Source organism: Larimichthys crocea, chromosome XV (genome assembly GCF_000972845.2).
Source record: "Larimichthys crocea isolate SSNF chromosome XV, L_crocea_2.0, whole genome shotgun sequence".
NCBI lineage: Eukaryota > Metazoa > Chordata > Actinopteri > Sciaenidae > Larimichthys > Larimichthys crocea.
This window is the reverse complement of record NC_040025.1, coordinates 8,356,520-8,368,939: the sequence shown is the minus strand read 5'-3', so window position 1 is coordinate 8,368,939 and position 12,420 is coordinate 8,356,520. Positions and strand designations below refer to the sequence as shown.

The following is a 12,420-nucleotide window of genomic DNA, read 5'->3' as shown; positions in this document are numbered from 1 at the left end:
GTGGCAGAAATGCAGGCACGAAGAGGACAAAAGCAACGAGGAGACGATGAGGAGGGGAAGGCAAGACAAACGATGCACGAGCATGGGTGAGAGAGGGCGAGAGGCAGAGCGAGAGATTGAGAGATTGTCAGAGGCAGAGCAAGAATGGAAGAGAGTGGGTGTGCATAGCAGAGCTACGAGCACTGCAGTACATTGCAGTGCCCAGCCCCCGCTGTGTTCTCTGCTCACCATCCGGTTCCATGCACTGAAAAGACCCCTGCAGCAGCAGAGCTGCACGGCACAGACTCAGGCTGCCTGCTGATGAACAGCAACCCCACACAGATTTTTTTCTTTTCTTTGACCCGTCGATGTGCTTCATTCTGGACAATCTGATGATGCACAGATTTTTTTTTTAAGGAGACACAGTGTTCGCCGACCTGCGCCTGCCATGGCATTGTCATGCAGAGAGAGAAAGAGAGAGGGAGAGGGAGTAGTCAATTCACGCTCCCCTTTGGATTATGTAAGCACATAACACGTTCACTTTATCCGATACCAGCTGAATCATAGCACTTTCCCCCCAGCCTCTCCTCATTAGGAACATCTGCCTGTTTGCTGTTTGCTTTTGTTCCAGCGGCAGCATCTTTGCAAACATAGACAGACACTTTATTGAACTTATTGAAATGGCAACAATAGAGAGACAAACACGTTGCCCTTAAATAGCCGGTGTGTGTATGCCTGTTAGTTAGACATTTTGGTGAGTAATAATGAGCCCGGGGATAATGGCCAAGACCTTCATCTGATCTGATCTGAAAAAAAAAAAGAAACACTATTTATTCATTTTTAAGTCAGGAAGTGTGCAGTATGCATGAATGACTCACACAGGGTAGCCTCTTACACTTAAGTTCTGTTGGAGTAATTATACAGCTTCTGGCCAGACAAGTAGTACTCTCTCTCTCTCTCTCTCTCTCTCTCTCTCTCTCTCTCTTTCTTGGTCACATATAAACACAAACACATGCATGCAGATGTGAGATGATTCTGAATCATATGCAAAGCTTTAGGAAAAAAAACGAAGAAGAAGAAGAAGAAGGAGCTTGTTTCTGCATCCATAAACAGTTGCTGCGTTTCCATCCCACTGCCTGCCTCGTGGGGTGGACGGCTGAAAGCGTGAGAGCTCCCCTCCTCTCCCTTCTCCCCCTCTTCGTATGTTCTTCGGTTTTCCCCCCGCTGCTTTGCTGATGCAGCTGATTCACACATCGCGTAGCAAGTGGACTCTCTCTCTCTCTCTCGTGACAAGGTCTTATTGTGTCTCTCGACCGCGTTCGGGAGCAGTTGAGTCAATTACACCTCGCCCAGACAGGTGTTTGAGGCTGCTGAGTGCGTTTTGACTCGGCATCACCAGACCGTGTTTGCCTCTGATATGCAATGAAATGAAGCACCAGACTTTCAAACTGATAAGGCAACAAAAAAAAAAACGTGCTCTGGTAGTGAGCAACTCTAGGTAGTAATCTGATTACTCCTGCAAAACATGTTATAACACTTTTTTTGGTAGGGCATCAGATTGGAAGTTAATATTTTATAAACCTGTGTTTCACATGTGTAGTGATCTTTTCCCTTCAGTAAAAAAAAAGAGAACATCAACCTTTAAAAAACATAAAGAGAGCATTGCTACAGCCTTGTCCTTGCACAATATTCATGAGGTGGTGCTTGGAGGAAAATGCTGTCTCTGAGTATGGATAGTTGAGAGTGTAGTCGTGAAGGGAAAGATAGAGAGAGAGAGAGAGAGAGAGAGACACTCTGTGGTTTGTGTGGTTTGACAGAGGCAGGGAGTGTGGGAGAAAGCGGTAGAGTATTGTAGTGTGGGTGAGCTGCAGCAGGGATTCAGAGTGCTGCATTGAGCTGCATAATTAATGTTAAGAGGGTGGAGCTAAAGGCGGAGATAACTTGCCATGAAGAACAAGCCGCTGCAATTCTGTGTGTGAAACACAGCATCTCTTTTTTTTTTATATGTGTGTGTGTGTGTGTGTGTGTGTGTGGGGGATCACTCTTTTGAATCCAGGCGAGCATGGAAGCGATATTTTGATGCAAAACCAAGGAGGCACAGTCAGTCGTTTTGGTCCAAGCTCCGTGTCCCCGTCCCATCTGCTCCCCCCCCTCGGCCCTCAAAGCCAATCACTCTTCACTGAGCTGCGTGCCACAGCCAAATGCCTCAATGCTGGCTGCACGGCTCTGTTAATCATCCAATTTGTAGCAAAACAGCTTCCTATATGACACATCTGGTGTAACTCTCATCTGGTCTGTCTGAATTGGACCATGAGGAAAGGAGGAAGGAGGAGGAGTGGCTTCATCCTGCGGGATGCTGTTATATTTAGTCATCAGAGTCGAGGTTTGTTGTTCAGCGTTGTGAGATTGTGCTGACTGCTTATAAAAGGGACCATATTCTTACTGCTGTTTTTAGCCTCTTTGTCTTCAGAGACAAGTTATTCCTCTGCCTCTCTAGCTTTCTGTATTCAGGTCTGCACATGCATAGGCGATAGTGTGTTTTCAGAGGTGCAGTCGGGGTCTGTGGTGATCTCTCTGGGATGTGAATAAATGTTTATGGGGGCATGTATGAGCCTGTTAGTCTTTGGTGCTGTCGGAGCTCAGGATTCTGTTTAGCTCCTCTGTCTCCAGGGTGATATTGCCTGGCCGGTGACCACATCTATTCCACACTGCTCCGCTTGCACCCGCTGTCACCTAACCTCATCATCACTGTATCTGTTCTGAGTTCTTGACATTTATTCTGGTGCGACATGCCCAGCCCTAACTTGCTTTACAGTTGAAGCCAAAGTGTTTGTTTCAGTGTTTCCCCATATGTTGGATTGAATGTGTTTTCATTTTTTTTTTTTTAGCTCTTATTGTTGAGATGCATCTGTCAAAAGCCACTGTGGGGACAGTGGGCTTAGAGATCACACGTAGGCATTTGAAATTCACCCCGTGTCGAGTCCAAGCCACTCTATACACAGAAAGGAAGCCGGTAATGACGGCAATTTCATTCCCTTCTCCTAAGAGCCACAAAATAACGCTTAAATTACAACTGTGACATTATCAGGTGCAAGTAGAAACGGATACAATTAAACCACGGAGGTAGAATCCCCAGAAAGCTGCGTCTTTAGCTATCAGACTTGTTTAGGAGCCGTGATTTAATTTGTTTAAATAACGGCGGTTGACTTTATGATAGCCCGCCAACAGTTGTCTTAGGATACGTGCCTTCAGGGTCTCAGTATGTTTAAGACGTTGTGTGGCTTTGTCTGTATTTCCCTCTCTGTTTTTCTTCTTCCTCGCCCATTCCAAAAGGCATCTGACAGCAGAATGTGAAGTGTATTCTTCTGCTTCGAGAAACAACACAAGGCCTCATTAAATGTATTTTTTTTTCTCTCTCTGTCCCCTGAAATATTTGAAACAAGGAGGCATTTTCTGTTGTCTTTCTCACTCCAGTCCTATGGGGGTTTCCAGTGGGAGAGCTGAGTTGCCATTTCTTAGCGCTGCCAAGTGAGAATCTGCCCATCTGACATTCAGAAAGCTCAAAGTGGTGCAATTATCAATAGAAACCTTGAAGAAAATATCTTTTTTATTGCTTTATAAACCTTTGGGTTTGTGTCATAATACGATATTTCTTGGAATTAGTTTAAAGTGCAAGGCTAGGCTGTCGACATTTATAATTTTGTTCTGCGCAACCTGCGAGTTTCTGTGATTTGTGCCTTTCTTTTTGTTTGTTTGTAAATCAGAGGTATACAAGGACTTATGTTTTTCCATTAGTGAAACACAATGTAATATCGGCCAGGGAGAGAAATATGGAGAAGGGAAAGCGAGGAGGAGGAGGAGGAGGAGGAGGGAGAATACTTTAGTTGTGTGAGTAGGTGCTCAGCGTGAAGGCTGTTTCTTTTTCTCTTTGAGCTTTTTGAGGCCAGTGTGCAGGCGAAGGACACGGCATACAGAATAAAAAAAAATCACCCTGTGAGTGAGGTATGGATACGTTTAAATATGCATGCATACTTATTGTAGAGCGTGCTTTTGTGTTTGTACCTTTGACGTATGATTTAAGGATGGTCTCTGTATAATAAAGAATGTAAAAATGCTTTTTAGAAGCATCAAGATCATTTATTTTGAATGCTGTATGGACTCGGTACTAACCAATGGTGGAATTTAATTACAGGTTCTCTTTTCAACATATGTAGACGAGCATATCTAAATACAGGAAAGAAGAACGTCAACCAAGTTTCTGGCTTATTCAACTGAGAAAAAGGGCCAGGACTTAGGAAGGGTCAACTGTGACTTCAGTAAAGGACCTGAGTACTTGCAGTTCGATTCATCACAAACCTTGACCTCTACTGTTGTATCACAGTTTTTTGTGACTTCAGTTGCGTGAGTGGCAGGTCACTTATCGTACTTTGTAAAGCTGAAGGTTCTCCGCCGAGTGTCGAACCATCCTCTTCACTCATTCTCTACCCAGGTCATTGTGTTCCTGCCAATCCCAGAATAAAAGATCCCTTGTGGTCATTTGTATTCAGCCAACCTGTTTTGACTCAAACTGCATTACAAAAACAAACACCTACTGTTCTGACTTCTCTCGGATTTTTAAAAAAGGATGAAGTATAACGTGTGACTGGCTGCATGCGTAAGCCAAGTTTGAGACATCTTGCAGATTCGATTTCTCCCAAAGAGATTATTGACCTGACGGCAAATTGGTTGGTGTCTCCAAGAGCATGATGGAGAGTTACAGAATCTATTTCCTTTGATGATAAGACTCGGTAATAGTTAGGCCTTGCCAGAAGGACACAGAATTCATTGTACTATATTGATCAAAATAATTGTTCCCATATAAAACCACTCACAGCATTGTTATCCGGAGGGCTGTTCGTAAATACATTTCGTGCAATCTTCATTCTTATCTGGAGAGTTGTCCTGAATAATTACACAAAGCCACATGGTGCTAAGATCCACATTGCACATCTTTTAGCCGTGATACACTGGCTGAATAAGAATGTTTTTTGAATTGGAGCACGCTGTGTTAATCGCCGAGAGCTTGCATGAAAGTGGCTGTATAATATCTGACAGCTCAGGAGGAAAAATAGGTAAACAAAAGGGGGGGGAAACACCAAGATGTAGTGGCCTTGTATTTTGCTTTATGCTCCAGGGAATCGCGTGGTAATTTGAATCACGACTGTCGAAGAGTCAAATTTTTCATCAACAGCATTTCAGTATAGGCATTACCTTGACAACCATTACTGAATATCTTCCTTGCTGTTGCATCTGTAAGACAGATGATGCTTTCTATAGATCTGACTCACCTAATGTGGTTAGCAATCTGCCAAACAGGAAACACGTAACCTCTGTGCCCTGAGAATCCTTTATCCATGCTCACCTTTATTTTCTGCTGTCCCCGGTCTCTTGTCGGATTTCGTTCCTTTTCTCATTTTAAGGCTGACCCTTGCTCACATTCTCCTTTTGTGTCTGCCAGTTACAAGCGGTGGTGTGTCATGGTGACTCTTTAGGCAGCCGACACTGGGGACACAAATCGACAGTGCGAACACGGCACTACTTGTGACAAGGAACCAGCACTTTGTCGACTAAATATGTGTAAACCAACAAACCATTGCCAGTCCTGCTGCTCTGTGACTGTACATGAATCAACACATTAATCATACTTATTTTAGGTGCGTCAAATCAATTCTTCTACCTCACCCGATACCCTTTGGAAAACTAAGAAACAGTGCAAATTAAGAAATGAATTAGACCGTCATTGCCCTCACCAGATAATTAAAATACAGCAAAGTGAACTGCACCCATCTACAATACCTTTTGTACAAAATGATTTCCAATTTGTTGCTGTGAGTCATCTTGAAACCCTTTTATTTTGTAGATAAAAGCCTCAGTGTTTTGCATTTTAGCCTGTATTTTTTTCATATGGAGTTCTTTAAATGATGAGCATCACTATGTAATGTCTGTTTGTTATGTAAACCTGACTGCTGTAGAGTCTCTCAATGCAGTGCAGGGTACTGTTTATCTAGGACATGGTTGGTTTGTGCCCCCACATTGAAATGCGTCAAAGGGGCTGTGAAAGAGAACTTGATATTTAGTTGTTGTTTTTCCTCTCTCTCAGAGTTTCTTACTAAGATGTCCTTGACACAGTGGGCAGTAATTCAGTAAGCTGTTCTGCCTAAAGACATTCACGGGTGGTGCAGGGGCAAAACATTCACCTACTACCGCACTGATAAGAGTACGGTTCCAGTTTGGTCATGCGTTTCAACAAACACAGTCGGTTGTGTTCGTGGGTGGGAAGCCACTGAGGGACGTGGTGGAGTTTGTATGATACCACTGACCTTTGTGTGTGTTACACCACGTGTCATGGAGGAGGCATATTGATGTTGACATCAGGAATACAGTGGAGTTAGCATTGACAAAGACCACAGAGGGAACAGATTTGTTCCCAATTGGGGTAAAAAGGAGCTTTACTAGTAAATGTACTAAAATGCAATTAATGCTGATAGTTGTTATAAGTGGTGGAAGAAGTATTCATATCTTTATGTGAGTAAAAGTACCAATTTCATTCAAAATCCTATTTAAAGTCCATGTAAAGTAAGAATAAATATGTGTTCTGAGTTTGTCAGACCAAAGAATAAAGTGTTATTAAGCACCAAATATGAATGATTAAAAATATCGACACGTTTATGAAATTAGTTGTCAAAATAAGGTAAAAATGAGCAGTATTCTCAGCTGCAGGACTGTGGGGGCGTGTCCGCTGAATGTGCTGAAGCCACGCTCATTCGTGGGAGCACTCAAGCAGCCATTTTGAAGCGACTGAAACGTGTCAGATGAGTTCAGAAAATGACATGACTAACTTTAAAACACTGAGCAACATGAATGAATCTCTATCTCCCTGCTAGGGGTGCAGGGGTATGCTCAGGGTGGCCTCAGCGTGTCATCGAGCCACCCTTTAAGGACCGCCCACAAAATCCTGGACTGAAAACTGGTGAAAAACTGTTAACTCCACATTTCAGTAATATATCATTCAAAGTCTTTTCACGTGTTTTCAGCAGCTGTTTTCCAACATATTTAATGTATTTCGAAAGAAATTGTCCTAACACAGTCTTTAAGTAGAAATACGTTAACGTTACATTCAGTATCACCTGCAAAATGTTGAGTCAGTCAACTTGGTGTTACTTTCCACCAGTGATTATAACATTGTTTTAGCTGAGCTATCCTCATCAGCTCAAATGTGCACTGTAATAATATCTTTCTTACATCCAGCCTCATTCACACTGTTGATTTGTCGTTGGCTTTGATCACAGTTTGCAATATGAATCTGCATGATGAAAGCATTTTTATCCTGGAGATGAGTTTGAACGTGTGATGCAATGATTTTGGATTTGTCAGGTTTTAATTACTTGACCTCCTCTTTGAAATCAATTTAACATTGGGTGATTTAATGTAATTGTTTTGATAATTGAAAAGTTCCTTGACTAAATGAGGTAGAATATTTCGTGACATAAGTTCAGTTGAAATGCTGACATCAGCAGAGACTTTCAATTCTTCCTAGAATCAGTGAAAAGAAAAAAACAAGCTGACTATGAGGTCCTAAAATGAGTGTAACCGTATCATTTACTTCTGAAGTCGTTCACATTAAAATTGTATGACGAGCTGACGGGTAAAGTTGAACCTGTTGTAAATAACTTCTGTGTTTTTCTCTTTCCAGTCGGGGCTATTATTTAGAAAATGAAATGAAATAGGTTGGAAAACAAGAAACTGTGGGAATCTGATTGACGACCTCTCAGCTTGGCTAAATCTCAGCTGGCAAGCCTGTTGGACGGGTTTCCCCAGTGCCTCATCTCTATGAGAAATGAATGGACTTATATGGACTTGCTGATTGTGCTGCCCTCAGCCTGAAAGCAAAGTGAAAGTGCGTCGTGTCGTTATAGAGTCATTCATAAAAAAAATTCATGAAATTGGCATTTTCTTCTTATCTAGGTCCCGGCACGCGGCTGAAAAGTTTAAGAATCTCTTTACAAACGTTCTTTTCATTTTTGCGACCTCACCATTTTTCTTATGATAGAATAAAGAAATGAATCCAAATTGGAAAGTTAAGCTGAAATTAAAGTTAAACCTTCTGTGCGTTATGTGTTGCCGCACATTTCAAACAGCTTCTGCTGCCAGCTGAGCTGCACACTCCGTGTGGGGTTTTCAGACATAATGTCGGAGCATTTAGTCGATGCAAAACTGATCCCCTGATAAATGAAGCATTTGCATTGCGTGGGGTTTGCATAATTTCTACAAAAAGGCAAATTCAGGACTTACATCAATATGACTGTTGTTTTTTTTCTTTTAATTGAGTTTTATAAAATGGCTGCTGTTACTTTTAAAGGCAGGCACACATGTCACCCACAAATCAGGCAGTTTGTCAGGAGTAACAAAACGGCAGGCAAGAACCCAATAGCACGACACAGGAAACAGTACGGGTGGAGAAACAGACTAGACAATCTGGCAAAGAACTGAGGGAAGTGGACTGGTACATATACTGAGGGGCTGATTAGCTGATGAGGAGCAGGTGAGTGGAGGACCTCCACTCACCTGCTCCTCATCAGCTAATCACTGGAGGTGGGGCAAGCCAGGTGAATGAACTCAGCGGTTAATGCAGAGCAGGAGGGAGTGGCAGCGTCTGAAATGACATGAGAGTTAGTGTGGAAAAAACAGAAGACAGGTGAATGAAAAACTAAAGGCTGGCTGAAGTTGTGACACAGTTATGAAACAGAGTGAGTATACTAGCTGGAGTTATTCTCCTCCAACTGTGTCAGGCTAATATCATTCACAGATATGTTAGTATTTATTTAATGACATAATATCGGATGACATGAAATCAGGGGTGCCGGTCGTAATGATCCAATGTGTTAAATCTGGTGCAGATAATAATCAAGTGCTACTGTTTGGAGGCACAGTCCTCTTTTAAATGGGCTGCGCTCTTCAAATTGTGTGTAGTAGAAAGTAGTCATTTTGTGATTAAGTCCAACACAACTGTCATAAATATGGACAGCTACTCATGAGTCAGAAAACTCGCTTTAGGGCTGTAAAGCGTACGTCTTGTGGATGGTTATACCCAGAGCAGAAACAGACATATTCACTTCAAATTAAACATCAATATAGCACCAAGACAATTTTAAATCTCTTATTTTTATGGGAGAAAATTTAAACAATACTGCTTTAATTAGAATTATTAGAAATTCTTCTCTTGGTCAGGGCGACTGACGTAAAGAATAATCAGTTAACATTAAGGGACCAGCGGGGCCTTCAATTAAAGTGTTGTTTGAAACACCTTCAATCGTACATTTTGTGTATTTCTAAGACACTTATTAGCTCCAGCAGAGAGAATATAGAGAGAGAATCACCAGGAAATGTAAACACAGCAAATAATTAGACTGGTTATTCTGTGACTGCGTGACTGACAAGACACAATATTGAGTTTGACGTGCAGAGAAACTGATAATCAACAACATAATGAGAACCCACAGTGACTTTGTTCTCCTCACGTATCTGCAGTTTGGGACACAATGCGGTTCTTGAACGTTGTTGTGACTATTGCCTATTTTCTAACAACCGATGAGTTATTGAATGGCTGCGTTACGACTGGACCAAGCCATTAGTCCTTTGACAGATACCAAATGGAGGTGGTGCTAATTTTACTAAATGTGCTATGAAGGCAGTCGATTACTCAAAGCTGTCATGAGGTTCGGTTTGTGCTTAATGACCTACTTCTACTGTTGTAAAATGGTTGCCAGATGTTTAAACTGATGTTACTCTTGATCAAATAAGTGGATGTTGTGGGAGATTCTGTTGTTTATTTTCTGAGAAATAGTCAGTGCACAGTAAGTAAGCAAGCAAACTGAACCCGTGGCTTTGTCAGCGATTAGTCAGATGTCCCTATAAGGACAAAGGCGTTCCGTTATTGAAGTCCGAATATGGGACATTTTATCTCCGGAGGAGGTTACGCTTTGAAACACCAGCGAGACTGAAGGACCCAAAGATGAGAGGGAGAATCATCTTTACATCCCCGTCATGTGGACGCTCAATATTTAATGAGGAATATTTTTATGCTCTTTGAACTGTAACGTCCTTTAGCCTAGGTGGAACAGACAAGATGGATGCAGAAACATGCTCACATTGACTGAAACAGGTATTATAAAAAATAAAATATCTCACTATGATGCATGTTTATGTTTCTACACTTTACCTGCTCTTTCTGATCTATGATTCACAATGGAAATCATCCAAGACTTAAGGATCAGTGTTGTTCTGCACTCCCGTGCCCACAGCAGCCACCGGCTTTGACAAGCAGCAGATGGTGTGCTATACAGTGATTTACTGCTGCATAGCCGAGGGTGCAGTTCTTTTTGCGAGCCTTTCCTCTCCTGAATAATTGATAGAATACTGTCAGTTGGCTGTGTAGGGTTTCACATATTGTCAATTGAGTGGAAATATTTGGCTTGTGTTATGTGTTTCTTCAAGGCTTTCTGGTTTTTAATTGTTCGGGCATTACCTTGCATCTGTTAGGATGCGGTAAGAGGGAGAAATTATGGTTACTTTCATGGTGAAACCTGATTTAATGCAACGTAGGGATCCTACAGCTACTTGTAAACCTGGGATTGTTTAGCAGTAATACAAAAAGAGGGGACAAATACAAGATTTAACTTGTTTGAAGGGAACTGAGTGACATTATAAGTGGATCTGATGTATAACAATGCATCACATAATCATTTACATGCAACCTTAGTTGATCAGCAAGGCAAATACATGTGTTGCAATTGTAGTTTGGACCTGAGTCCGGTCCATGATCCTTCCTGGTTGGAGTAACTACATCAGGGGCCGCTGCAACTTGTTTGCAGTTTCAGAAGTGACATTTAATAACCCTACTTCCACATTGTTCTGCTTCCAATCAGGGTTGGAGGGTCACTCATTGAATAATATCACAATAATATAATATCTTTGTCAGGGGAACCAATGGTGGCCACGTAACTTTTACAAAATGCAGTTTAATTTGTCCATCCTGGGATACTGTAGAAACATGACGGTGCAACATGGCAGACTTCTAGATGTAGATATAAAATGTTCATATAAAGTTAACAAAAACATAATGATAGATTCCCCACACTGGACCTTTTACATAATAACATATTGTTTAATAACTTGCAATGAGCTGAAAATGCCTAAATGAATAAAGTACGGCATCCTAGTGTGTAATTTCTAATAGCACAAAACAAATCCTCGTTTGGAAAAAAACAACTTTAAAATGGGACACAGATTTGAGAGTGAGGGTCAGGGAGTCCCCTAAGGAGCTACCTGAGAAAACTGTAGGAATACTGCAGACCACTATAGAGAGCTGTCAGAAATGGCCTCTGCATGATATTAAATCCGACTGTTATAAGTTTGGGCCCTGAGTCAGCTTCTCTTCCTACCCCTCCAATAAAACCCATCATCGGTGGTTCCTGCTGGGATAATTTTCATCAAACGGACCAATTTTAGGGTTTGTGGCCCTTTTGGATAATTCAATGTGTATTTTGGCCAAAAGTAAATCAAGTTGTGGAAACATTTTGTAGCCCAGAAACTGTTTGTGTTTTCTAGCCAGCTGGTACTGACATCACCATCATGGTTTGATGACTCCGCTGTAGCACCTCATTTGGATCCAACGTTTTCAGTAACTGTTGGCCACAGTCTTTCTATGTTAATGATTTTAGCCATGCTGGTGGATAGATGGAAGTGTTCTGTCAGTTGACTTGAGTTCTTGAGTTTGGACCAGACTGAAATTTCTATTCAATTATTGGATGGATTTCCATGAATCTTTATACGGACAATCGTGGTCCCAAGAGGATGAAGTCTAACGACTTTGGTGATTCCTCTTAAGCCACCAGCAGGTTGGCATTTTTGACTTTTAGTGAAATGATCTATTCTTAACTATTATGTAGTTTCATGATATTCATGCTTCATGATATTCAACACAAATAAAGAAATGTTGTCATACTTGTACTTTGCAGAGTGTGCAGAGTCGAGATCTTTGACAAAGAAGCACCTCGTGCAATCTTATCTCAATCATCCCTCCCTCCCTTCAAACCCCATCTACAAGCTTCTATAAAAGAGTGTCATTCCTGGAATACTGTAGGAGATTGCTGGAAACCAGGCTTTGTATTGAAACACAAAGAAAAGAAAAGAATTTAGAAATTGGTAAACTGGTACATCGACAGAAAGACCAAAACACAGTGAAGAAAGAAGTCTTAAGTTTGATTTCTCGAAAGGTCCCCACACATTTTTGGAACTTTTTGTTTGTTTATCTTGCAATAATGGTCTTGTGATTGTTATAATCATAACAATAATCAAACTTCAAGCCTCACAATAAGCGTTCATAACAGCAGAGTATGAAAC

At 41.5% G+C, this 12,420-nt stretch overlaps 1 protein-coding gene across 3 annotated transcripts in view; it reads left to right on the top strand.

Annotated features, from left to right (window-relative positions):
* Positions 1-12,420, top strand: part of LOC104927443 (synaptotagmin-2) — a 55,259-nt gene that overhangs the window by 3,472 nt on the left and 39,367 nt on the right. The window contains exon 1 of one of the 3 annotated variants that reach the window (XM_027288804.1): positions 8,675-8,765. The exons of the other annotated variants lie outside the window; for them this stretch is intronic. The gene's annotated coding sequence lies outside the window, so the exon portion shown is untranslated. Of the gene's footprint in view, positions 1-8,674; positions 8,766-12,420 lie in introns of those variants that run through there. 3 annotated transcript variants of the gene reach the window in all.